The sequence below is a fragment of the Gobius niger genome (assembly GCF_951799975.1).
Source record: "Gobius niger genome assembly, chromosome: 16".
NCBI classification, from domain to species: Eukaryota; Metazoa; Chordata; class Actinopteri; order Gobiiformes; family Gobiidae; genus Gobius; species Gobius niger.
Window position 1 is genome coordinate 9,705,810 of NC_136867.1, and position 26,742 is coordinate 9,732,551.

Genomic DNA, 26,742 nt, shown 5'->3' on the forward strand with positions numbered 1-26,742 from the left:
ATCGATGTCTTCTTCACCTGCTGTGTCTCGCCTTAGAAGAATGTCTTTTTCAAGTTGTTCTCTTCCTTTTTTTACATTTTAAAACAGCCCAGTCCTTGATACAGTTCTCTTTGCTCATTACATGGCAACATAGCCTGGAATGTTCCTCAGTGTGGCTTTAACAATAATGCTGTTCAATAATACTTCTGTAAAGGAAAGATTAGTTGCGTGCTCCGGCAAATGGTTACAGATAGATTTGTGTTGTATTTTTGGCCACTGGAATCCAATTTGACGGTACGATCCTGAAAACGTATTGCGTGTATTGGGTGACGGTTTGATCTTTTCTTATCAGATATTAGGTGTCTTTTTACAGGGGCTCAGAGCGTTCGTTGAGAGATATGTTTCCATTTTGCACTGACCATAATGACATAATAATGCTTTTTATTCTGCGTGTATCCTTAGGGCCGGGCCGCCTCAGATTGGATAAGTGTTTTGAGTTGAAGAGCTAATAAAGGTATCTGTTTCCATCTTGGAAAGTGTCCAGAAGTGTCCAGTAAATGGTCCGAGTAGAAACATCAGCAGGACTAACAACACTCAAAAGCTTTCAGAAAACACAGTTACTATCTTGTTTTTTTTTACACATTGGGGAAAAGAAATATCACCTTGTTTTTGTGCGTCATGAAATACTGCCAGATGTTGTAACAGGATGAATAGAAATAACTATATAAGACCTCCTTTACTTCTGTAGCAAATGTATAAAATCTTGTTCTTTCTCTATGGCAAGAAACACTCCATTTCAACATTAAGATCTGCCACGTCTTCACGGCAGCTAATGAGCTTTCAGCAGCGGCTATTGATGAAGTTAAAGATAAATAATACAGGAGACAGCAGAGAAACAGCTTCAGCCCGTGTATAAAATGAACTAACAAGGCTAGTTTGTTTGCTGAATAGGAGCGCGTCAGGTCAAATCAAATGTTTTCATGCTACTCCTATAAGAGATCTCTGGAGTGATACATCATTTAGTTCAATTGATGTCTGTTTTAGACTCTTTTGTTTCAGACTCCTTATTGATCATGACATAGGCCTGGTAGTACTTTGGAGGTTGTATGTTTTATGAGGTTGTACTTGAAAAAGTTTGAGAACCTGTTGCTAAAAGGGGTCGCGGAGGCAGCAGTCATGTAGAGATTCCCAGACACTTCCTCCGGCTGGTCTCAGGGGATCCTGAGGCGGCACCAGTCCAGCTCAGAGACATAGTCCCTTCAGCATGTCCTGGGTCCTCCGGGTGCCTCCTCCCGATGGGAGACGCCTGGATCTTCTCCCCAATGAGGCAACCAGGAGGCATTAGAACTCTAACCAGGCAAGAGTCAGTTGATATGACAGTGCCAATAACATTAGCACAGATATCAATCTGGGATTGACATCAGTGACACACTTTTGCCACACATTTGCTGCTGATTGGCTCAAGCAGTTCTTGGTTGAGCCAAACACAGCCGAGTCTCAAAACCATAAACTGCAAATACATTAAAAATTCAGTTTTAATAAATGATTTGTGTGTTTGTTATACAGTTAAAGCACACGTTGTGTTTCAATGAAAGTGCTTCTTGTTGTTGGAAAATGTTTCACCCGCCTTATGCCTTATTGCCTCATTGATTGTCCCATTTGGCCCAAACCACTGGTGGTTTGGCACTCACACAGTTTCATATTTAGACCAGTGTAGGTCATATTTCTTTGCTAACTTTTGTTGTGTTTATGTTATAATACTTTGTATTTATGAGCAGATGAGTTTCATTCTCCTCCAGCATGTTGCTTTCCACGCACATGAGGCTCATTGTAATAAGTGTTTTCGTGGATTGATTGAATTTTAACTAATCCTAGCACACTGTTTACCACGTCCCATTTTCTGCACAGGCTTCTCCTCCAGCGGAGCTTCATTTTTCTGTCTAATCCCTGACAGGGTAATGGAATCGCTCTCCCCGTTAGGATGCTTTGTGGTTTCTCATTTGTGATCTAATTAAAAGTATTTGTTATTTCATTAAGCACATTGGTAAAAACATGGTATGATGCACTTTTTTTCCTTGTTGACTCAAACTGTCAAAGGGCACAAACATTAGAACTATAAGAAAATATCTTGTGTGAATGTGACATGCATAATTTAACAAGCTCCTCAGCTCAGTGGTACACACCTTTCAGAAACATATTTTCAATCCCACTATTTCATTTTAAACTAAACAGTAAAAGTCCTCATTTCTAAACATAGCCTATAATGGCAAAAGAGATACAGTTTTGTATCTTCTCTCTCCCTGCCTCCCTGAACGTGTGGCCGAGTGGCTGCACTTACTCCAACAGTCGTCTGGTTCCATATGGATTGTGCTGAGTGCATTAAACCCACTATATGTACTTGATGGCAGCGCCTCATTTCTGCTTCAGTAAATATCTCCCTCCCTGTCTATCGCTATGGATGCTTCACATTCCCGTTCGGAGAGGTGCTCATGGGAAAGTTGCTATTTAAGAGTTTGTGCTTGACAATGGAGGTCTTATAAACAAACTGTTGGGAAAAAGTGACTTTTCTGTGCGCTTTTTCACAGCAAGGGTAATTACAGGTCGGTAGATGCCATGATATTCACAGCACAAACTCCCAGATTGGTTTGGAAGAATAAAAAATCAGACACATCAAGGATATTTAGATCAGCCATATGGTCCTGAACGACTCCAGCGCCTGGACTCATGACTTTGTTTGAGGGATCAGAGAGCAGCTAGGAGCAGCCAGGGGGCAACTCGTTTAAAAGACAACATTTTCAAAGAGTAATCCAAGAGGGAATACTTGTGTTAATCAAGTGAACAACATCACTCCACCTCAGTCTGCTCCCTGAGAACACCAAACAGGCTGGCATGTCGATCATTTGATAACTTTTGGAGTTGCACAATAGAGTGGACTGAAGCATTGCCTACAATCATGAATGTGACATATCCATATCCTGCGTAAAATGATGGATAACTAATTTCTATAACACGCCTCTGGTCTCCGCCGCTGCCTGCGCCTCGCACTCGCGGAGCAGGCGCTGTGGCGTCCCAGACCCGCCTGAAGCTTGCGGCTGACAGAGGAACGGACTACACTTGACTTGTTTCTACTGCTTTGGAACCCTGAGAAATACAAACTGAGTCCAGTCCAGTCGCCTCTGCCCTGGCTGCTCACTGCTGTTGGGAGGGTGGGAACGCGCAGCGCAGCGCATCACCAACTCGCGCATCTCCCGGAGCTCAACTCGACTCCTCTTGCTGAGACTGGACTCTGAGAAACCTATTTCCTCCTTGGTCCATTACAAAATCGGGACCATTCAAACTTTCACGACTCTTTCCACGCCTTGACGTTGGCACACACGCGGAGCAAGAAGCCGCCCTGTGCCAAGGCAGACGTAGCGTAACCAGCGTGAGAGCTTTATTTGCTGTGGATGCGCGTAAAAAGGGGAGAGTGGCGGCAGTTGGGATACCCTCACGGCTCCTACCTGCAGCTTTCAATCTGCGCCTGACAGAGAAACTCAAACCAACGGCATGAAAACAAGGTAAGATCTGCACTCTGCTCTTTCATTTACGCGTGAAGCGCAATTACGCACGAAAGGGATTGGCATAAACAGAATGTTATTTGATACAACTTTATTAACAAGAGACGCAAACCATCTTCTGTCAACCACATGCGAACATTTAGCCTTTTATTAGGCTTTACTTCTACGTTCTGTGTTTCCTGCCCTTAAAAAGAGTAGTAGAGTCGATTGAACCGAGGTCTGGCCTCATGTTTAAATGCTGTTTTATGACTTTTGAGGCAAGTTAGAGCCATGGTACAGAAAGTGCAGTGCATTTCCAAGCCCATAGTAGGCTATCCGCTTTTTTTCTTTCGCTCTTCAGTAAAGCAGCATACGAGCAGGTGGGCAGTGGAACGGGGCTCCATGCACAGCCCTGACCTGCCGCCGGACGAGGGGGAGTTCTTATCCAGATCACTTGGACATTACTTACTGTACTGTGTGTGGATGTGAGGCTGTTCTCAGCTCACTTCAATAACCACACAACCAAATACTCCCCGGAGGTTTGTCAACAATAAACACAATAATAGTGTATTTTTTTGTTTTGTTCAATTGAAATATGGCAGTTTATGGTATAGGCCTATACATTCATATGCAGTCATACCTTAGGCAAACGCACAACTTAACCCAGTTTTCCGACACACCCCCACCCCTCCCCAACATAGCATGAAATTGCATAATGCATAATTCCTTAATCTCAGAACATTTTATATTGGCGACAGAACTCCTGCAGCACAGCAATTTCCCTCATCTCATTCATCTACGGCTTATGTTTTACCAAAATAACCAACACGTAGTGCGCTGACGAGATGCGTTACGATCTAAACTGTATCACATTATTATTATCACACAACTATTAGGACAAAGTAAGTAAAACCCCAGCCGTAATACTCAGCCAGTCCCAAACCTTGACAAAAAAAAAATGTTTGCAATTATGAGCGCTTCTGTCATATATACGCTGCTGTGTGGAGCTCACTGTGAAAATGAAAGGGAAATAACAATCACGGCTCCTCGGTGAGAGTGCTGTGGGGTGAACGTGCCTTTGCATTAGACTTCCTAAACATACAGGTGCCAGGATCTTACGTGCTGGAGAGAAACATGAAATGCAAGATACAAACTGATACAGTGTGATGACATAGGCTTTGGTATAAATCTTGACATGTAAAGGCAGGGAAGTGATAAAAAAAAAAAATAGATAAATCCAGGTACAGGGTTAGCTTATCTTTAACTATGTCTTATTTCAGTGGTATCTTCAAGCATGACATGTCTCTGTGACGGCTGATTTCCACAGTATTCGTCTTGCTTGCAGGAGTGGCAGCGACAGCATCATCTGTTCTCTGTCTTTCTTAGATCAGTATCTCAGACACAGAAAAAAAAAAGGCCCCCTTGTCCCTGTATGTAGCATTTTTTTTAGTGATGTATTGTTGTCCTCTGCCCTTGTGATTGTGGCTCTGTCCTAGCTTTAACTTTTTCTTTTCTTTTTTTCTTTATCTTCCCAGACTAAGTAAATGCCCTGAAATGGCCAATTAATAGAAACTGCTAAGTGATATGCAGGGGATTATTTTCCATAATCTATTTCCAGGGCTCAATAGCTGATTAAAATAGATTGATTGAATGGAAGAAAAGAGTCTTCTGGGTGCCTAATTACAACTGAAGTGAGGTTGAATAATTGACGTAGCAACAGGCGGTTCCAGGCGGGCACATGATGGCTGGATTGTGGTCGTGGCAGTACTTTTGATTGCAGTAATGTCTTTTTGGTGAGTGTGTGTGTGTATAGGAGGAAAGATCTATCTAGCTTCATCGGCCCCGGGGGCTATTGTCTTTCCACCTATAGCACAGAATCCCTTGCTATTGGACAGGCTCACCATGGCCACAAATCACCGCGGGAAGGGTGTGCTTCTGTCACATATATAGACATCAAAACTAACGGCCATTTTATCACCTCCGAATGAAATCCAATAAAGTGTTGAAGTATAAATATGGGGCAAAGCTTCAGAGCGCGGTGTGCGGGATTTATGAAAAGATAAAATATTTGAACGATTGAAAAAGGGCAAAGTATATCATCTGCCTTCACTTTTGCAAACAAATTCCAGAGCAATCGTATGCAAAGTGAACTGAGACACTAAGGAACTGCCTGTCTGAGTGTTCGCTTAGCGAGGGATGAAAGCAGGCATTACAATAATGCAGAGAAATCTTATTATTAACTTTGGTGGCAGCTGTGGCATTGTTTCAATGAGCTTCTGCAATGTCAAAAGATCTGGAGTTGCCTTCATTTTTTTCACTGTGCAAAGCCTTCTCCAGCACATCCCAAGAATTATCAACGGGGTTAATCGATGTGTGAAAAGGATTTCTCATGCTCCCTGATCCACCTGGACCGGGCCTTTCTGTGTAGAGTTTGCATGTTCTCCCGTGTCTTCGTAGGTTTCCTCTTGGTACTCCGGTTTCCCCCACCACTAGAACATGTATAATAGGTTCCCCTCTGAGGCCAGGACTCCCCTGAAAAAGAGATTCTTAATCTCAGTGGCCACATTTACATGGCCAGAAAAATCAGATAACTGGAGTAATCAGATAACCCAATAATGCAGGTGGAGATGACGGAAAGTGATTGATCCATATTTGCCTCCATGTATCATGACCCCCTGACTGTGCATGACAGGCCAGTGGAGACCGCACAGGTTTAGGGATCTGAAGGTCCAGGGTTCAAACCGAGTCAACTGTGTGATTCATTCTTTTTCTTCACAATCGTCATGATCTCAGCAAAGTTAAATACAAATAACACAAAATGCGCTTGAACTTTTAACAAGGATGTGAGAGAAGAGCTGTAGAGACAATGAACTAAATATTTCAAACTGGAACTCGAACCCACAACTCATAGGATGGAGCAATATTCTGCGTATGTGCAGCAACTCCAACCACTCAACTACTGGCTGCTCACTGTGATTTATCTTCAAACAAATTTGGAATTCCTTTCATGGGCATCTGTGATTTTTTTCATTTCCAGTCTCAGATTTTTCATTTTTTACTCAAAGGTTTTTAGCCTTTCTTACTATATCTTTTAATCTTGAGAACATTAGTTTGGCCTTCATGCTTTATTTCCCTGGTCAGTTTATACAGTGTAGTTTTTAAGTGTGAAAGATCAGAAAGAAATCAGCTCACATCTTTATCGGATAATGTATATCAGATTATGCTGTTTACATGTCTCTTCAATAATCTGAAGATGATTTAAATAAAGGTAAAACATGTGAGCACAATGAAACCTGGCATTGTCATCTTGGAAAATGCTTAGAAATCTTCCTTGTTAAATCCAGGTGGCAGTTTTTTTTTTCTCTTTTTGTCAGGCTATGTGGAAATTTAAGACCCAAACTTTTATGTCTAAAGATTATTAGAGTAGAAAGGTTGCAGTTCTTTCATCTTTTTCAATGCACATTCTCACATATGAGTTCTGTTCAAACCTTTCACACTGAAGATCCAATTGGGATGTAAACATCACATCACTGGAGCGCAGGGCCTTGTACTGCCAGTCCACCGGGCGTTTCAAGGCTTTCCGCCGGAGCAGAGTTGTCATTACCGTGTTCGGTCATGGTGAGATGTACGGAGGTGTGGGCACAGAGTCACACCGATAATGATGTGTGGCGTGGGCGATAACATGCGTGCTGTTAAGGCAAACAAACCGTGCCACTGTGGAGGAGGCTGGGAGGAGCGGGGTGCGACCGGGGCAGGGAAACAAGTACAGAATCACTTGGGGCTCCGGCTGCGTTGTTGCACTGTATATGTGGAAAAGAGTGTCGAGGCAATTGACCTTTCACTGGCAGAGCACAGGCATGTCAAGGTTGTTTCACACAAGTTCCTTCCTTCCTTTTCCATGTGCAGATCAGCATGTGTGAACCTCCAGCCTTTTTACTGCAGTAGATAGAAGTAGCATTGCACCCCCTGCTGGTGTACTGTATAACTACATTTTATAATGTCTGAAGTTATAGGGGTATTTTCAAAACACATACAATAAAATGTCCAAAAGTAGCAAAAGGAAACTATAGGCTACAGGCATAGGGGCAAGGGGGCGTGGAAGGAAGCTTGACCATATCTCACTGTATTTAAAGATATTTTCTGGCAAACTGTAAATACAAATAAAGTTCACATCAGGTCCATGTGAACGTCTTGTCTCATACTGGTTAGAGGTCGACTGATTTTTCTAAGGCCGATGCCGATTATTTGGGACGTTTATTGGCCGATGTTCATATGCACAGCTGATGTTTTTGTCCGACTATAATCCTGTATATGTTGCTTCTAAATTGTAAAATGTGTCAGTGTTGAAACTGTGACAGCAGGGGGCGCGTTATTAGAGGCTGAGGGCTGATAGATTTAAAGACAAAAATCACATTCCCAAAACTAAAAACGGTAAGTCTCTGTCTCTTATGGTTCTGAAATTATAAGTCTGCAACATAAAATATAGAAAATACAATCTTAGGTGTACAAACTTGTAACCGTTTTTCATTGTGCATCTTGGAATGTATCCATCCCTCTGGAGATATCGGCTTTTATCGGCATTATATCGGCCGATAGCCGATATTGTAAGATACCCAATGTCGGTCGACCTCTAATTCTAGCATGAAAGGGTTAAGCACATTGTCCTGTATATGTGAAAAACGGTACTTGAAGCTAGCTAACGTAGCATGAAGCTAATGTTGGTGAGCATTCTCCATTATCTATATAGTTATGAGTTGTTGAACCACTTTGCTCTTCTCCATCTTTATTTGGTAGAACAATTGGACCGGATTCACAAGTCAGAATTTCTTGAAGTAGTTTTGGAGTAATGAGTGACAGAGTAGTTCTTTTCTTCTTGTTTTTTTCCACCTCTGGCAGCTTTGAACATGACCCTTTATGGGCGATTTCAGAAATGCCTTCCATATCAATAGAGAAGTTGAAAATAACTGACTCTCATCCGCAGTGACTGTATAATGGCAGCGGATAAAGGCTTTCAGTTAACGCTTGTTGTTTTGTGTTTAATGCTGTTCTTCACTTGGCTAAGAAAATGACTGTTTCTTGGCAGCTGTCATAAACAAGTGATCTGTAACCGTGAGGAGAGTCCGGCCCTCCCTCTGTGTATGAAGAAATCATTGAATACAATACTTGGTGAAAGAGCTTGCTAACAACAGGAAGATGCTGCTGTTCACAATCAATAAAAAAGGCTTTAGAACTCGACAAAGGTCAAAACCTATTTCCTTTCACGACTCAAACAAAGCGGCCATACAGGGCCTTGAAGTCTCATATTGTAAAGAAAGAAAACATCCTGATACATCTTCTCACGCCTTTCTTTCTTGCTCGCATTGTGCCAGTGGAGTTAATAACAGTAAAGTTACATGCAACTTTTAGTTTGGAGTTCTTCTTGAAGTCTATTCCTGAGAAACACTTGGTAATGAAACTGAAAAACGGCCCAAAATCTCACACCATGTGCACTTTTTTCAGTAAAGTATGCCCTGCGGATTCGCTTTAAATCTCTCTCTGAGGTCCAGCCGCTCGTTCGTAGCTCCGGGCTAAAGATGGAACTGTCTCCTTCTGAATGTGGAGAATGTGTCGCTGCGTATTGTACTTTTAAGCCCTCAGTACCTGTCTCCTGTCCCGCTCTGGCCCTTTGAACTGTCTCCTTCTGTCTCATTCTCAGCTGTACATCTTACCTGCAGTGACAGTTCCTCTGTGGACATCCTGCACTTAGCACATTCACTGTTGTGGACAAAACACATGAATCTGAAGGCAGGGCTTGTTTGAGCCTGAACAAAGGACCTATAGGAGAGAGAGATGGGAGAGTCAGGGGGATAGTGTTTTGCTATCAACCTTTTGCGGTGGTTTGCTCCAGCGCTTTCTCTGCAGACGCAATACACTCTCTATCTCCAAAACAGATCTACTTAAGAGCATAAACAATGGACAGCTCCAGGTTAGCGACTCCAAAGCCAAAATTCCCCCAGTCAGAGTTTGACTTCCATCCAAAGTGGAGGTTGCTTGATCATCTGGCACAGAGAAACTGTAAATATAGGCGCAGCTCTGAATTCAGTTGACTTCTACTACATAGATTGACAGAAGCGAGTGCTAGAGATTATTGGGCTCGAAATGTGAAACAGAATGTACCGCATCTCTTTAACACACTGTACCAAATCATGGCACTTGTCTCTTCACAGTGAGAAGAATGAGTGTTCATCCAGGCCTCAGCTCTGGCAGCCACCAACCTGCCTGCCACCACAACTGATTACTGCACACAGTAACACAGCCCAAAGCTTGTCACACGCTCAGTCACTGTACTATTTACGTGCAAGAATCTATGGTTATGTCAATAGGCGACGATGTATGTATTTCCCAGTGGGTGCCCCGTCAAACGAATGTACCACCAAAAAATAGACGAGCGCTAGGCTCGATTTAACAACCTACTGCTCTCCTTATTGAGCTAAACGAACGGTACGTTCATGCCGCCGCTGCAATTTAGTTGGTGATACAACTTCAAGGAGCAAACAACAACAAGCTGCTGGTTCACGATCAATAAAAAAGGCTTTTACAACTAGATGCACTGCACACATAGGTCTATTTTCACAGATGTTTGCAACTGAAGGTCATTTGTAATGGACTGACCTGTGCACGGAGTGAAAAGAAAACAGAGATGGCTGCAGTGGTTCACAGGTTATATGTTTATCGTTGCTCTAATGAACTTTCCACTCTTTAAAGCATTATTGAACACAGGCGTGTCATTTTTGTCTTAACATGCCCTGCATCGTCCATATTTTTTCCTTTTGCTATTTTTATCTCTTCTTTTTCTAAAAACAGATACAGCTCCAAAGAAAAAGCCACATTGCTAGCATGAATGAGCTTCAGTTAGCCTGTGCTGAACACTATGGGGAAGCCACCGTCTCTTAGTCCATAAATCTAACTCCAGGTGCTTCGGTTTCCCCAACCATTAAGAACATATAGGGTCCCCACTGGGGCCAGTACGAATGAGAGAGTGTTTGTGAGTGCCAATGCAGCAGGACAACCAGGCTTCTTTACATGCAAGAGTCTCATGGGTTTACATCATCTCACTGGTTTACAACGTGCACCGTCTTGACCAAACAAATAAATAAATACTCACCTCTGAGGCCTTTGTTGGCAACGTATCAAGCTTTTTATGTGTGCAGTTTCTATGTGTTTTTGTTAGATAAATAGCCTATTTTATATTTCAAATGTGTAATCAAATGACATGAATAAATCTTCTCTTCTTTTATTCTCTCTCTATTTAAAGAAACCTTTTCCTCGTAATTCAATTCAGTGACCATTATTAAGTGCTCTCACAATAGCGGAGAAACTGCCTATGGTATAATTGCATAATGCCAGCAGTGTGAAATGGAGGATTATTTATTTGTGTTGTATTGTGCAACTGTGAGAGCGTCACCAATGCTCAGTTTGAATTTGCCTTTACTGTATTGCGGGAGTGCTATCGGGGCTCGGCAGATGGTGGGGCAGCATCTGTGAAGGAGAGTTAATTATTCAAGTGTAAAACAATCTGCCTGAGTACATGTCTTTGTCACGTCGCTTTGAAGTGTGAGAGAAAGTGAAATCTCCGCCTAACGGCCAGGAGACTGTGGCACTCCGGCAGAGGAGATGATATCGCCTCTGACGCTCTGTGCTTTTTAATTGGCCCGACTACGGCACAAGAGATTTCCAAAGCCTTCGCCAAAGTACAGCTTCTGCACTCAAGGCAGCCAGCGTTACAGCAAGCTTTTACTGTTGAGCGAGCAAGGAGCAAGAGCTATAAAGGCAATGTACAAGGAAGTCAATTGAACAATACAACATGGACAATGCCCCCAAACTCATTATATTGTCCAAAAGAAGTTCAGTCAAGACTCAGGAGAGACTTACATAAAGAAACCAGTGTTACCAATTAATAGTTTATTGAATTATGGATTTTGGGGGGAAAACAGTCTTAAACGGTCCATTGAGAAGAGCACAGTCCAGTTTGATATGAGCGAACATTGACCACAGCCACACAGCTCTGTGGATAAGCTGCTAGTCTGGCTCGGATACCTCCACGATTTTCACTCCCTTGTTTCCAGATCCCATTCTTTGAAGCCTTTCAGCAAGAGCTGTGTCAAGCCAACCCTCAGGACTTTAGATGCACTGTAGTCACCAAAAATCCAACTAAACTTTGTTACTCAAGCATCGTGATGTGCAAAACGATTGCAGTACAGAACATTGCAATTCATAAAAAAGTATTGTATTGAAATTTCACTTCCAACAGTGAATAGCCCAAATCTAATAAGATCCAAAAAAAAAACACGGAAATCAGAACTTTCTACAAACCATCAGTGCATCACAACAAAGAAAATCTATCTCTCCTGAGTTTTAACTGTGAGCACCACAAAAGTACTTACACTTTAAATTCATGAATCTCTCAAGCAAAGAGACACAAACTTAGAGTCTGTCCCTTACCTTGGCCTCAGGCTTGTACAATGTTACACACAGCACAAAGGTTTATAACTTTATCCACCTTGTTCCTGGCAGTGTTCATTTTGACAACATATTTTAATTTAGTCTTAGTCTTTTGACGAAAATGTAATTCGATTTTAGTCTAGTTTTAGTCAAAAGAATATCTTCAATTTTAGTCTAGTTTTAGTCGACTAAAATTGCAAGTAAATTTAGTCGACTAAATTTAATTCATGAAAAACGTTTAATTTAGTTTTAGTCCAATTTTAGTCGTCAAAAATAACACTTTGACTAAAATTAAGACTAAATATTTTAGTCGACGAAATTAACACTGGTTCCTGGGGTCGCTCGTTTATTCGTTTATTTGTTTTGTTTTTTCAGCATTTTAACATGTAACATTTGGAAAGAGGTCCTCACGCGGCTCAGGAACATATTTTGCTGTTCGCGGTTGAATTGAAAAACAGAGAACGTGTCACATCTGTGGCTCTGGAACATGCAGTGTTTGGAACATGCTCCTGGACTAAAGCTGGGCTTAAACAGTGACATGAACATGCCAACTGTGACTGACTCTCTTACGAGGACAGCCTTAGCCAACGGAGGTGTTTTACACTGTAAAGTAGGGCTGGGGAACCTCTGGCCATTTGACCAGGCCCCCAAGGCATTTTTCATATTCAATATAGTATAGATCAGGGTCATGTGATTTTACAGCAGCAGCAGTGACTGACTTGATTGACGAGTGCTGCATCATGGCGACCGCTAAGAAAAGGAAAATGGGAAAAAGGGACAAATGATTTCTTCTGTCAAAGTGAAAGACAAGCCAGTGTGCCTAGTATGTGGCGGGGGACTGGCAGGGATGAAGGCAAATCTCGAGTGCCATTACACCTCGAAACAATGCATTTGGATCAAATTAATGCTCCTCTTCAGTTTTGGTGCCCAGAGTAGCTTTCACATGACTGACCCAAACCTGAAAAAACAGCTTTGAGGAGCATCCTCATCACTGACATCAGACGCCTCAAAAATAAACAATTCCAGCCATGGCATTAAGTCTGACATGCATTGAAATGATGATCCTCCATACTATCAGTCCTACCTCAGTGTTGTATCAGCGCTAGAATGTTACGGAACTTTATAAAAACTGATTTGGCCCTTAATGTGAAAAAGGTTCCCCCAACCCTGCTGTAAAGAGCGATAACACACGACTGACCGCCTCACGGAGCGATTCAAGCTGAGCTGGGTCTCATACAATCCATTTGAAATTTCTTAGTTATAGAAAGAGCGTTCAAACTATTTTCTGATTGTTTTAAGCTATAGACATGCCGTGTTTCCGCGTAAATGTAATGAGGCTTCGTAAACAGACTGTATAGCCCAGCTGTAATCCGAAAATGTGAAGATCTCCGCGGATAATTGACCAATCAACAAGAAACAAAAAGTGTTTTTCAGCTGACAATCTGTTCTCTCAGCCTAAAGTACCACATCTGAGTAGTCTTCGCGAAAGATCACAGAATATCCAGAGGTTTAGCGGAAACAACTTGGCCAACACGCCCACGGGTCAGAAAACTCTTTGACGGTGCTGTTTTCAGTCATTCGTTTATTGTGAGCAGCTAATCGCGGCTTGTAGTTTTGTTATGGCTGTGACAGCTCGTGTTTATGTCTCCAAAGCTCATAAAAAAGTGGATTTGAGCGAACGGTCTACATGCAGTTTTTAGTTGTAGTAGCTAAACACATTGGCTTTGAACTGAAAGTGCAAAGAGAAAACTCAAAGCTTCTTAGTCAATATTCCATTCCACAATATTCCATTCCAGTGCAGCTGACATGAAAATTACAGTCATTAAGCATCGTCTTAATCTATAGAAATATGTCAGTAATTGTTGCACATAGTTATATATAAAATAGAATAGCATACTGTGAGCCTCCTGACATTATGGCTATAAATATGATACCATGGGATAAACAATAAAAGTTTTTTTGTTTGTTTTCACAGCACACTGTACCCTGAGCTCCAATGATTCTCCGGTTCTGGCACATTGTGCACGGTGTTGCATACCAGACCCATCAGTTTGCAGGACAGGTGATTAGTCTTTGAGAGTCTGGTACAGACAGTAGGACGCACTCATGGAGCTGCCACCTGCCAGTCATTTTACAATAGTACACTGGTGTTCACGTCGCACTCCATTTATTTCTGCTTGCTTTACAGCCTGATGTAACCACTGCAACCACAGGAGTCATTTGGCTGAAATGCTGATACATGTAGTTCAAGTGACTACCCTGGTACACTGTGTGACGAAAATCATTGAAAAATTACTTTATTTCTGCTCTCTAGAAGACAACAAGACAAATAAATGACAGTCACGGTTAGACAGAGATGACTTATCTTCAAAAACAGAATAAGGAATCTGTGTGCTTCACTTCTGCTTCCTTGTGTTCTAATTCTCACTTATTATTCCCCTCTGGTGATAAACTTTGTGCACGTTAACTGTGATACGGCTGTGATTTACAGGTGTGCGCTGTAGCTTCCTTCAGGGGCAGCTCATCCATCACTCGCACCTGCAACAGAAGCTGTGCTTTGAGAAGACACAGAACCCAGGGGAGAGGCCATTTTCACTCGCTGTGCTTTAGATGTTGTTTCAGTAATATGCGGTGTCCCTCTAAAAGCTAAAGGAATTTGAGAAAGACAGAATCTCTGCGCTGGTACTTTGTGGAAAGTTCATATTGAAACACAAGTCCCTAAGTGGCAGAGACTTGTTTGAGCCAAAATCTCCAGTCTGCTTTCTGCACATTCGACTCCATCCTCTCGGCACTCTTTTGGTTTCACTTCTCTCTTTCTCACCGCGATGAAATCCATTGAGGGACTCGAGACAGTATCAGTGGTAATCTCATTGGATTTATGGGAGGGATTATCGCAGTGGGGATTGGGCTGTATGAGAATGTCGGGTCCCCTGACACCATCGCGTCAAATCGCTTCTGTCTAGATCACTTGGCCCCAGGCACTTCTTTTTTTTTTTTTTTACTTCTGACTTAATCTTTCGGTATTCTATAAATGCAGTGGTTTCCAACTGTGCTACCCTGAGGATGTTTGTTATACCGTGGCAACCTCGCGCTCACAAAGTTAAAGGCTAAAAGCATGTACATATTAAAGTGTACGTTATGGCCCAAACTCACTCCTAACTTCTAACATCCCATTTATAATGACAACTTTCAGAGCGCAATAATGTTACGGTAAACAAGCCTGCTAGCTCATCGACACACAAAGGTATATACTGAAAGGAAAAACTCTTTTTTTCCAGGTTACGTTCCTGTGTTCCTCGTTGAATGATTTCAGTCGTACCTGTTTGGCCGCGCACAATCACATAATCATCCTGCTGTAAAAGTGCTAACTAATTTTCTTGGATAAGAGACAAAACATTTTAAACACTTAAGATACATATGCTTAACACCTTTGTCTGTAGGATTATTGACTACAACAATGCGTGGCCTGCTCGACTGTCATGTAAATCCTCACATTATCGGACAACCTGTCAGACGAGACATTGAACAATCAATGGATTTCAGTCATATGAACTTTTTAAGTTATGGATGTCAAGAGGATTTCAAAAGTAATATTGTTTTGAATACTAGTTGTGGCAGTGATCTTTTCTTCGTCACTTGAGACCCGTGGACAGACTGAGAGTCCAGCTGCGCACTCTTCACCACAGCTGACAGTGACTGATCCCCCTTCAGGATGGCCAAATGCAGAGGACAAAGTTACCGATGCGGACAGTAAAGTAACTACAAGCCCTGAAGAGGCTGGCTTTTACCATTATACCCTCACCGCTGTGTCCTCATGTTGCCCTCTGCATCGATGTTACTTAAGACTTGATTTGTGAGATGAGGAACAATGTGTTGAACTGCTGTCTGCTGCTCGACAGTCTTGTCTGATTTTAACTTAGTTCAGCGTTTGATCCAGAGCCAGTCTGCATGTCACCCCTCTGCTCCCACTGACAGCTAACGCCTAATTTCTCTTCAATTTACCATGGCTTCTACTGTAGGGAGGGATTCGGCTTAATTGACAAGAAATCAATTGAGCGTCTCGATGGGAGCTACAGCTGTCTCGAATTTCCTAACTGGCCGCACATAACCCTATAGAGAATATAGACAATCACCAAAACACAGTAAATGTGGTCACAAACTAGGGAAAACAAACTTTCAATTGTGTTAAAGACCACTACTACTAGGCGGATGTTGAGGTCTTTCTTGATGCACAAGGCTCCAGATAAGAACTCTGCAGGACAAGAACATTTACTTATAAACAGGTTATTCATTAATTGTAATGGTTATCTTCTCTTTTGGCTGTCCTAATGCTGCCCTGTAGATTGTTCTTGAAAAATATTGTCTCTTGTCTGAACCATGCTGTACATACTGTGTCTTCTGTTGTCAGAGAACATTTTCCTTAATCCTAAAAATAAACCCATATGACACGGCAAGGCCAGGCTTCTCCTTTCTTTGACAAGCCGCAGTGTCTGGAAAGTCGCATGTGTTGTCGTCCTCCACCCAACACATCTATTTATCTGAAATGTTGCTTTTCATGTACTTGTATATTTTATAATTTATAATAATGTGTAATTTAGTTTAGAAAATCCAGAGCTGATACGAGATTATTGCAGCTGAAAGGGCCTGCTCCAATGGGTAGTTCTAAAGAGGGGACACATATTGCTAATATACTGCACAAAGTTGTTTGCTGCTAAAATCTAATATAAAAGTTCCACATCATCCAGAACTTGAAGTTATTTCTTTTCTCTTTAGAAAAAGTGCTTAACCTGCACTTTCTGAACAACAGTTCCTCAAAGCGGTGTTTCCTTCATCTTGTAAACGACATAAAATCCATAATTGCTTTGAAATTATTCTTTTGAGGCTTCATGCCAGGCTCCAGTCTGTTAGCTCTCTGACAGGGCTCAGCATGTTTAAAGTGAACCTGAAGCACCGGGCAGACCCTTTGAGCCGGCTCATCTCTCCGCTGACATCATGCTCCAGGGCTCGGCGCTGTACATGTTAACCTTTAGCTCAACAGATGATAATTAATGATCAGTTCAGTGGATCACATTCCTTTTCATTAAAAGCTCATTTCTTCCAAGAGTTTTGTCCTCTCTCAGCCACTGTAGGTGTAGTCAAATGTAAAGGTCAGGCTGTATCCAACTGGTGATAGTGTGATTAGGTCACGTGTGACCTTTAACTCCTCCAGGCTTTGAGCAGGACACTGTACTGCATTAACTATTACTTGACATTTGGAAACAGCCATTGTGCTCTGGCTGGTGACTTTGTCATGCTAAGTGCACCTTAAAAAGACTAGGTGCAAGTTGGACATTTTTATACTCACTACTGCCTCCTCAGGTCTGTTGTGTAACTGCAGCTTCTATATTAAGCTCGTGCACGACGGCACTTTGGACCCGAATTAACACCTTTTTGAGTGACCGTACAGGATTTTAGAGGCAGTTGGGGTGAACAGGTCTGGGCTCATTCTACACATTAGGACATGGCTGAACCATGTAGAGGAAGGAAAATACTTCATTTCAACATTTTTAAACTCAAAGCTGAGCAGAGATGATACGTATTGGAGAAAGTGAGGAGAGATGAACAGACCCATTTAAAAGTGCTTGAGAAGGTGTTTTTTGTTTAGTGCCTTTTGTTTATTTTCATATGTTGGAACATGCAAAAGAGCAAATATTGTGTCATGTTATCAATAACAATACGCGCTACACAATTGCATTGATTTGACGTACCCCACTCATCTGCACTCGGACAGGTGGCAAACTTTATTGCTCTCTTCCAAAAACTGGAGGCAGCGGAGGCAGCACTGCAGCAGGATGTAACGTGGCTTTGGGTGCAAAACAGATGCGCTGCTGAAATATTATGGAGGGACAAAGCAAAGCTAAATTCATCAAAAGTCTACCAAGAACGATTCACCAGCTCTGCAACACTCGACTTTAAACACCAGGAAACGACCGTGTGCGCAGACAGGCCGAGGAGGGCAGCTCCTAATACAGCCACCCGTCCAAGAGAACTCGGACTAATAACATACAGAGGGATGTGCAGGAGGTAATGTGAGAGCTAGAAATGAGTTGGAGCAGCAGTCAACAGTGTATACTCAACTAGCTGCTCCTTTCATGGTTTGAAAGCTGATGATGTAACCTGGCTTCGGGCTATAATACCTCTGTAATTATCGGACAGTCCCCACTTCTGATTTGACATTCGGGTTTATTACTTTCCTAAATTCTCCAGCGGCTGTTTCTATTACCTACATCAACAGTTCGTCTGTGTGCTCATACAGACACCCTCCTGGTAGGCAAACATTTATTACTTTAAGGCTCAGTCCAGAAGTTAATAGAAGATCACTGATTCAAAGGAAACATACTGTACCCCCCAGTGTCACCTCTACACTGCAGTCTGTAAACAAGCTTCAGGGATTAGCGGTTCATAATGACAAACCAATGGACGTTTTAAAATGTTACATCCTTGAGCTGTTGTTTACATAAAAGCATTTTGACTCTACAGAGCGTTCACCAGGAATGACAAAGCAGCTCTTTTTCTAGCATTGAAGTTTGGTAATGCTTAGATGTTCAACACTTTATTAGACGCTTTTCGGGATACAAGTAGTTCCCACTTCCTGGTGGTAACCTGGCTCTTTTGCGTTTAAAGATACTCCAGTCCTGCTTTAGTTTTGGTAATGCACAAATAGTTTTAGGGATCTGCTGGCAACCGTAATATGTACCAAAATTGATATATTCAATAGATTTAAAACGCTTAACATTTGACATAATGCAACTTACGGAATTGGAGATAAACGCCTTCAATGTATAAATAGACCATTTTTTGCCACAAAATCTGACCATTTTGGAAAGTTTGACATGCCCTGTCAGCCAAACGTGGGCTTTCCTAATAATATGCTCTTTAGGGAGACTTCGTTCTGGACTGCGCAAAGTCAGTGTCAAGTCAAATGTCATGTCTGTCCCCAATACTCTCCACAGGCCTGACGCGCTACAGTTGCCTAGCTTTCAGATGTGTTTTATGACAACGAACGAAGGCCTGTCGGACACATACATTATTCAAATATTTTGCAGGAAACATCGGCGCTAAGGTGTCCAAAGCCGTTTAAAAGGCCTTAATAATGCATCACGTTGGACCTTATAGGCATCAGCTCTCTCAGCGGATTGTACTGTATGTGAGCATTGATGAATCTGAACCAGTTACCCCCGAATGCTCGCGGGACAGGGCGGTGACGCACTCTCCTCTTCACTCGGACTTACCCGTGTTCGACTGACTGCTGCGTGTGCATCACCCCGGCGCGTTCTGCTCTTTATGACTCACGTCGGCTGCAGATGAACAAAGAGCACCTATTTCCGACGGCTGTCAATACATCCTCTGTTTGTTTGCGAACCTGCCGACTCCTACTGTTTACTGTATCCCGAGAGTGTCCGCCCTTGTTTCAGTGATAGATGCGATGAAAAGCTTTTTGATAGATACCTGGAGGCCTGTTTTCAGTGATTAGTGAGGAGAAAGACTGTCAAATCCAATCAGTATACCCTCAATCTGTGTTATTGAGTCAAGAGCAGTGTTGGGGGTAATGCGTGCTGCTCAGACTGACACCGTGGAAGAACTCACTTTATTTTGAACTTACTGGCGAAAAGGTCTGGTACTTCTCTTTAACTTCGCTGGTAGCGAAGCTAAAGCTAGCCCTCGCTTTGGGCAGTATCGGTCCTTTCAATGAAATCAACAAACTCGGAGCTGGTTATGTGGTTGAGGAAAGCTGTACAATTCATCTGAATCAAGTGGAGTTTGTTGGAGAGGTGTGGTTTATGATTGTCCATAGCTGTTTACTGGGCGCTACAAATTTCTATCATATGCGTCTGCACGTAGCCATAGTCAATCATATCATCATATCCGATGACGTATGACGTACCCGCTGCAAAGTTTAGAGCTAAGCTATTTAGAACACGGTCTGAAGCTTGATCACAATATGGAGTCGCTGCTGCCATGTCGAATAGCGCGTCTTCGTCTTGCCGTCCCTCCTCATTCTGTGACTGGTTCCCAAATCCATGTGAAGATTTCAGCCTTGGTCCCCAGGCTGTTGTGCAGTTTGAAATGATTCGCGCGTGCACAGCAGCATGGGTATTCCCAGACTAACATTTTGTCCACATACAAAATAAAGCTCAGAAGTGAATTTGTTGTGCTATTATTGAATACCGTTACTGGTATCGGGCTGCTTGCGTGAGCAAGCGTTTTTGGCGACTCGGTTTGTTGAATGGAGCATCCTCATCAGAAAAAGTGATCGACAAAGGATATAGAGATGTTTATTATTGGTAGCACATGAGTCTCTAACACGCTACCTTCATAATAAAGAGGCGCAGTAAAGTCACAAGCCTCTTTTCCAGAGGAGAAACGAGTTAACTTAACAAGTTCCTTTTAAAAGTAACACTGGGTAACGTTACTTAACGTCACAGGATAGTCTTTGTGACTATCTTGTGTTGTAGCCTTCTTGGTCAGAGGTGTCCCTAAGTCTTGCTGCTGAATTCAAATGTTATGGGTAAAACCTGTTCATGTTGGCTCTCAGTCGTCCAGGGATTGTGGTACAGATATTAAAGTGACAGTCTGTAAGATTGCAAAATGGAGAGAGAAATTTCCTGATTGGACCTGAAAGCCACTCCTCGATTGCAAAGTGAGGAGCGAGAGACAGGAATGTAAAAAGTAAACAATCAAGCTCCCCCTGACTGGACCAAACAGGTAAGCTCGTCTCATTGGTCAAAGTGATAGCCCAGGGGGATTCTTCAACAATGGGAAGGACTATAGAAAAAAACATAGATATTTACTATGCCTTATGTTACGTCAAATGATCTATTACATTTTTAAACTTTAACCTCTTAACCCCGCCTTAACTGAGCCCATTTTCTCCAGTTCGACTTCACTCAAATCTATTCAGTCAAGCCAAAGATATTTAAATTCCTACCCCCTGCTCTAGATCATCCACGTTGAAAATAACCCACTATTTGTAGCGTGACACAGCGGGATATTGTGTCTCTGACTGACGTTTGATGGAGATGAAGTGTTGCTTTAACAGTGAAGCTGGATTATCCCTTTGCGCTCCATCACTCACCTCTTTTCCTCTTCTTTCCATTAATCTGCTCCTCTCGTCTGCCTCTGTCTCTCCGCTCACCCGTCTTCCAATTCTCTCTCGCCTCTCCTGACTTAAAAGATAAATGTAGACAGTAGTCATATATTATGTACAAGAACTTAAAACTTTATGACTCGATGACATAATGCCTTCACAGCTTTCATTGTTTTTACAATCCGCAGCTCCTCTCCTCCTTTTCTCCACATTCTTGGCACGCTTCACCACGAGCACGGGCTTCCTGCGGGCCTCTCCTCCTCAAGCACTGTCTCTTGTCTTGTCCCAGTTCAGCTCCCCGCCCGCTCCTCTTCCACAGGTCAGGCACCCTTCAGCCTGAGAGCGCACACAGCCAGAAAAAGTTCTTTCTGAGACATCGCAGAGTTGCTAATGAAGATGTCTAATTGGCCCGAGAAGGCGTTCGGCGTCAGGACTTGACATGAATGCTCAAAAACAGCTCTTGTTTTTGCCAAATGATTTTTCTAAATTAAGGATTATCTGACCTGTGCAAACTTTTCATATTGTGGATGAAAGGTTATTGGAGCATGTCTTATTAAAGGCTCTGTAGGTGTAGTGTTACCTGACAACTTGTCCAGATGGAAAACACATTCACCGACTCACCCAAAGGTTGCCAGTTTGGGCCCTCTTGATTGACTTGACATCATCTAAAAGGAACAGGCCACCGTTATTCCATACTGAGATATGTTCTTACCTGAGCATAGACGAGTTGATGCTTACCTGTCTGGTCTTTGTGCGCACCCATGGAAGAGCTTGGTCTCTTCTATCTTCTCCCCCGTTTGGAGCTATAAGAATATGTTGGGAGAGGCCATATGCTTTGGTCGTTTTGTGTGACTGAGGGCACGCAAAAAGACCAGAAAGGTACGTATCAACTCGTCTAAGCTCAGGCAAGAACATATCTCAGTATACAACAATGGTGTCCTGTTCCTTTATGTCTCCTAATTCTGGGAAACTCTCATCATGGGCCCAGGTCTACTCGTTCTAATACTAGTATATTATAATAGTATAACGCTATTGTGTCCTTGAGGAAAAGCAATCTGATGTCACGGTGCAAATAACACTACAGTATTAAGGCCCCATCCACACAGAGTCTAAACGGAAAAATATTTTATCAATTATGTGTATCATCCACACGAAACTGACGTTTTAGGGTCTGTTAACAATTATTTTCCATCTACAGTAGGTCCCAGAGTGGAAAGATCTCAAAGCGTCGTTTATGTGGCTCTATTGTCACGGCCTTTCCTAAGACAATGACATCACAGCGTGAGCATTATGTATATTTTCCGTAATCTATTGATGACTTTCCCTGCACTATCCTCCGCTCCTCCAGTCTGGTCAACGACAGTATTTCCGCTTTGTCCCGTAAAGTCTGAAGCATGAGTTCACCTCCTCGTCTCTTCTGTTGATCGTTTCCCTGCAGTGTTCTTGTTTTAATTCCAGAAAGTTTACAGCACAATCTACTGTCACAGCGCCTCGCACTGGCCTGGCAGAGTCATGTGGATGAGTTTTATACACAGAGTGTGGACGCACACATTTACTGAGCTGGCTCTGTGCTTATAGAGAACATTTTTGAAAGTGAATGTGTCTTGTCCTCAGGAGGATAAAGCCTAAATCTGTATAAATGAGCTAAAAGAGCTTGAAACAATCCCAGGCACAGCAATGTACAAATATATATAAAAACATTTGCAACAGCTTTGCATTTTATCAGGGCTGTTTTTGTTAACAATCAGTATTAATAAAGTGTGTTGTTATTGTCAGCAAATGTACAACCTGCCCCAAAAACTAGAATGTGCAAGATGTATTTTTGTGAAATTGTGAACATCAATCCACTCCGAAATCTCGTATCAAGCAGCGCTAGGTAACTAGAGCAATGTCAAAATATGTTCACAGTAGGCGGCAGCAGTTGGTGTGTGATTGGAAGCAACTGTCTCTAAAGAGTGAAGAGTACACTTGTTTGTAAGGTGGCTGTCTGTGTAAGAGTATGGACAAGAACGTAAAACCTAAATACACTTGATTTTTGTTCATAAGACTTCAATGGACGTTAGGAAGAATTATCAGCTCACAGCTGCTGTCGTTCTGCCCAGGGACTTCAGAAGAAAATAGCTTGTAGCTTTGTGAAACACATTTGTTGTGCAATGTCCCTATCAGATAGATAAATAAATAATATCATCTGTTTGTTTTGTTTTTTGTACAGGATGCGCAGCTGGTCTTCTGGTTTTATGCCTGTGATAGTACAGACACTTTGCTTGTTCTGTGAGGCGTTCCTGTTTCCGGGGGCTAAATTGTCCTGTTTTCTACAATCTGTCCCCTTCGTATCAGCTTAGCGACACGCAGATTAAAGGCCCTGTTCACAGTAATGAGGTCTGAGCCCAACAGTGAGACTTCGCCTTCACATCAGGAGACACTGCCAAGAGGAATCAGCAGCAGCTCAGGTCATGATGTTTATCATGTCATGTGGGACTCAAACATCTTTACACATGTATATGGGTCTCGGTACAAGTAAACCATTTGAATGTAATTAGAAAACTCCAGTAGATATGAAAGTATCAAAATAACGTGTGTACATGGGGTATTATGATGTGTCAAACCTGCTAACCATTAGGTTTTGATTTAGACCTCAAGCAAGTTCAGAAATAGTTTATCTTTTGGTTTAGGCTCATGGTTCAATAGTCTCTCCTTGAAAAACAAAACTCTCTTTCCCAAATTGTAAAATGTAACTAAGCCAAGTCTCAACTGCAAAACAATTCTACAGGTATAAATACAGTTACCTTGAACCTTGAAAACTCTTCCCTGGACTCTTAACAGACCAGTGGTTGATCGTGTTTATCACAGCACCATAGACTTGCTAGCATGCTGTTGGCTGAACTCTCACTACTGCCTGCAGAGGGCGATAAAGCCAAACAAAGAAATGTATGCAGTAACACTACCTTTAGTGATTCCTTTCCATCCACAAAAGCATTTAACTGAATAAAACATGATCAATGCTGAGGTTTATAAGCCATTTATATACGATATGTCCACTTAAGAATGTGATCTTTGGACAGTCTTTTTTTTCTAAGTTAATTAATTACTGATGATTTTTCGTTCTTTCCTGAAAGACTACCAGCAGATCAGGTTAGAAACATCTATCTCAAATCTATCTGCCTTTAAAACATAATGCAGATTGCGCCCACGTCTTGTTAAATTGCCTCCAGTGAGTGAAGCAGTGGTTGGCTCTAAACTTTTTAAAGTTTAGCGAATACAAAACAGAGGTTGTAGCTTTTGGTGGAATCCTTTTGATTTTTCTTTTCTAGGCCCACTGAGTTGCCACCGAGCAGTCAGAAATCTGAGTGTGATTATTGACGGTTCCTTCAAGCTGGATGGGCAGATCAGCTCAGCAGTAAAAGTAGGCTTTTATCGGCTACATCTTCTCAGTAAAGTCACACCTCACCTGCCGCAGGCTGGTGGAGAGCGTGTAGTCCATGAATTTATCTCATGTTGGTTGGACCACTGTAACTCCTTATAGATCAGCCCAGGCATCCATCCATCGCCTGCAGCTGGTACAAAACGCTGCAGCTCGCTTGCTCACAGGCTCACGGAGATATGAGCGCATAACTCCTGTCCTAATGATGTCCCAAAGAGGACAGCGTCGGCAAATCAGATGTTGTTAGATGTCCCGAGATTGTGGATGAGATCTAGAGGTGACCGAGGCTTTGCCGCCCACGCTTTGGAACAGTCTTCCCTCGAGTGTTAAAACAGCTCAGTCTTGAGAGAATGTTTTCAAATCTCTTTTGAAGATCCATTTGTTTGCACTGGCCTTTAACACAAGCTGAGCGGGATTTTTTTTTTTGGTGGTTCTTGTTTTTACTATTGGTGACAGTCTTGATTCTAATTTCATTGTGTCTTTTTTACTTTGTTGCACGTTGTATGGCCTGTGTGCAGCACTGTGTACAGCGATGGTTGTTTTATATGTGCTTTATGAATAAACTTGACCTTGACCGTAACATCATTAACGTTATTTACTGGTTAGATAAGGGATCGTTTACGTAATGAAAGCATAAATACTGTAAGTCTATCATGTCCCCACTATAGCCATGAATCCAGCATGTGTGTGCGTGCGTGTGTGTGTGCGTCTGTGTGCGTGCGTGTGTATGTGTGTGTCAAAGAAGCCCACTCACACGCCGCGCTGTTGCCTCCAAACACTCAGCTCTGATAAACAGCCGCACCCCAGAGAAATAAGGTGAATTCATTTCCTGAATAGAATATGAGTTATGGGCCCATGGCTGCACCGCACAATCCATGTCAGCCATTCACATCATGCGCTCCTCACGTCCACTAATCAACCTACAGCCACCTACCGCATCTCCATGGAGTCATTATGCCCAGATTAACCTTGAGTGAGCCGCAGGGCGCGCTGAAGGTCGAGTTTCTGGGCATTTGAAAACAGCGGCTTGTTAACGGCCCCATATGACGCTATTGGTCGGTGTTACAACTTTAAATACTGTGGGGGAAGTGCGGTATTTCCTCACCGCACAGAAAGCGGCAACACGGCTTACAACTTTGCCTTTGTTTTTTTGAATGATGTGAGTGAAAACTGCGGCGTGCTGTTTGTGGACCACCAGGACATTGGTCGACACAGATTGCGTGACACAATGTCTGTTTGCTATTTGCCCTATTAGTCATTATGGAGTAAACACCAGTGACACATTAACACAGAATTGTTTATCAGCTTTTTTCTTTCTTTTTTTTTTACAATGACAGCATTTCGTCATTTGTATGAATCAACACGTTAGTCTGATACATTTGAATATTTGCTATTTTTACCACATTTTACTCTTGCCAAATGTTGCTCAATGTCGTATACAGATTACATGCTGTTTGTTTGACCATCAGCTTTAACATGACCAGGACCATGTTCATTACAAAAACATGACATATTGACCATTATGGAGCGTATTTCCCATCTTAAGCATTGTAAGCGACTTCGTAAATGGACCACCTGTTTCATATTCATAACAATAGATATATATATACCGGCGGAATGAACATTTCCTCCATTCCTCCGCAGACTTACCACTCAACCGCTCGCTCATGAATTATAAATGACCATCTGTAGATGATGGCTACAAACCATCACACTGCAGTCCATTCATTAACATTTGTGTGCCGCGCTTTGGAACATTTCGTTTTTGAGGCTGAACTGAGCATTTACTTATACAAAATGGTTTGGCATCTGCACAAGTTTTCTACTTTTCGTCGTATTAATAATCTGCTCAGAAAAAGTGAGCTTCCTCTTTCAGTTCTACAAGGCCTTCTGTAAATTATAATGGAAGTCGCCGCCCACGTTGTCCTCTGCGAAAAACAAAAGACAAGGGTTGAACTTATGGTGATTCATTTTGCATCTTGTTATGCCTAGACCTCTTCCCAGGAGTTATTCTTAACAGATACGTAATCCTCCGCATTTTGGCCTGATTAGTAGGAGCTTTGGAGATGCATATATTGTTTAATGAAATGTTTACCTGTCACGCTGTGATAAAATGACTTCCAGAGTGGTCTGAGCATATCAACAGAAACGAACCACCTTGCCATTTTGCTCTGGACTGTGTGAATGGAAGAACCAGA

General features: G+C 42.3%; 1 protein-coding gene across 1 annotated transcript in view; it reads left to right on the plus strand.

The window, feature by feature from the left end:
• Nucleotides 1-3,015: 3,015 nt before the first annotated feature.
• htr1d (5-hydroxytryptamine (serotonin) receptor 1D, G protein-coupled) overlaps nucleotides 3,016-26,742 on the plus strand; it is a 35,363-nt gene continuing 11,636 nt past the window's right edge. The window contains exon 1 of the mRNA XM_079573763.1: nucleotides 3,016-3,536. The gene's annotated coding sequence lies outside the window, so the exon portion shown is untranslated. The remainder of the gene's footprint in view (nucleotides 3,537-26,742) is intronic.